Consider the following 2,308-nt stretch of genomic DNA (forward strand, 5'->3'; position numbering starts at 1 on the left):
GTAATTGGGGCTATGAAAACATGACACGAGATGTGGTTTCAACTGCTGTCTTCCTATTTTCATGTCAATTTCACCGCCAAATTAATTTGGACAGGTAGATATCGCTCTTGTTCCTTAAGAAATGTAGGGTATTAGGCTTAATATTTTTAAGAGCACTGTACTTCTTGGCTCACCAACTTTGACTACCCAATGCCCTCTTCTTCATATTTGACCTAAACAGATTCTTTAGGATTCTAGGCAGCTTTCCTTTTTTTTAACCTACAGGAAATAGTATGCACATGGTGGCTATTTTAGGTATAACCATAACCTGATGTTTTCTACTAGTGTAAATTGTAATCACACCATTATTGAAGGTGTATATCCAGAGAAAGAATTTTAGATTGTAAGCCCACAATGAGCTCAATCATATTCAGCAAGAGTAGATGAGTGGGCAGAAGTAATTACTTAAGAAGGCAGGAGGATCCATTCTATCTTCAGGAACTTCAAGTTCTCAAAGTAAGCATGGTCTATCTGTGGCGCTGATAGTGTCAGACATCTATAAAAGAATATTTCCGGGTTTCCTGACTTGGAAATCACTCTTTGGCCCTGAATAAAATTATTTCTTCCTTGGAATATCCCCCCCCCCAAAAAAAAAAAAAAACCAAAACTGGGAATGTGGAGAGACTGCCTTGAAATTTTCTTTGTTTCAAGAACTGTTCTCTTCTAAGCAGATAAAATTTCAAAAATTCTCACAATTATCTAGGGAACTCCATTGCTTTGCCCTGTGTGTACCTTACTCTCTTTCAGAGACATTCATCTTGATTTTTTTCTCTCCTATGATAACTATCCTAGCTGATGTCTAGTTCCATCAGGGTCTTGTTAGGTATTTCATGTTGAGATTTCAGTGCAAGGAGACAGGTCTGGTATAAGAAAATGAGAAGAAATATTGGATCAATGAGCCTTTAGATGCCTTTCATATTGTGTCATGTAAGTAACTATTTAGTGTACTCCCTGTTGAAGTCTGGATAATGTGTCCAATGCCTTATTTGCACCAATATGAGATGCACACTGTCTATGAAAAAATAAACCATCTTATGTCTCTATTGCTAATTGATCCCTTTTCCGTTGTCCTCTTCCAGAATAAAAATATTGACACTGCCAGCCTACCTTTTAACAGGTAGAGGGCTCCCTCCTGTGGGCAAGTAGCTAAAACAGTATCCATGGCAACAGGCAACTGCAAAATCTGACATCAAACACTAGCTGAGAAACCCCAAGATTATATTAGAAGAAGAAAAATAAAACATGGAAGATAAAAGTAAACCTGAAAAAGAATCGTGATAGAGGAGGCTTTTAAACAAAAAGTCAACAGAATAATTGCTAAAAGGAAGGAGGAAACGGAAAGGACCAGGCATGTATGTATACAGCAACTTTTTTTTGTATGTAGCAATTAGACAATGGAAAGGAAATGGAAAGGGAGGAAAAGGGAGGGTTGTAGTAATATGTTAACACGGAAATGTCCTAAAATCTATAACCATGACACACTCAGTGACCCAAACGCATGATGACAGACATTTAGAAATGTGGAAAAAGTGGTTATTAGTGCAATAAACATATTAAATATTTAAATAATCATTAGCATTTGTATAATGCTTGCTAGGTAATTGACCACTATGTCATGCTAATCTCTCATATTATCCTCACATAAACACAAAAGGACAAAATGTACTCATTTTATTGATGATAATAAGATAAAGGCAGTAACAATAATAGTTTCTATTCTAAAGTGTCATAACAAGTGATAATTATGTTTCTACTGTATGTCAGGAACAAGCTCCAAACTTTAGTGGATTATCTATTTAACAAACTAATAAAATATAGCAAGTAAAAGAGCAATAATAGAGAAGCATATCTGGCATATTTGACATCCAGCAAGGAGATCTGTGACTAGGAGTGAAGACTGAGTGTGTAGCAGGGAAATAAGGTTAGAAAAACAAAGATTTAAACAAGCAGAACATTATTATAAGCCATTGTAATGTCATTAATTCACTCTGAGCAAGTCTAAGTCTTGGAGGGGTTATGTGAAGAGTAGTGATGTGATATGATATGTTTTACAAAAGGGCCTCTCCCCTGCTATATAAAAAATAATATGTTATAGCTATCCAGTATAGAAATAAAAGGACCAGATAGGAGATGGGAGGATACTGAAAAAATCGCAATGGGTATCGACAGTGGTTGGGATATAGGAGACTGTGGTGTAGATGGACATATACGGTCATTTTCTAGATTATTTGGAAGATGCATACAATGGGATTCGCTAATGGATTAAATG

This window comes from Galeopterus variegatus, unplaced genomic scaffold (assembly GCF_000696425.1).
Source record: "Galeopterus variegatus unplaced genomic scaffold, G_variegatus-3.0.2 Scaffold3008, whole genome shotgun sequence".
NCBI classification, from domain to species: Eukaryota; Metazoa; Chordata; class Mammalia; order Dermoptera; family Cynocephalidae; genus Galeopterus; species Galeopterus variegatus.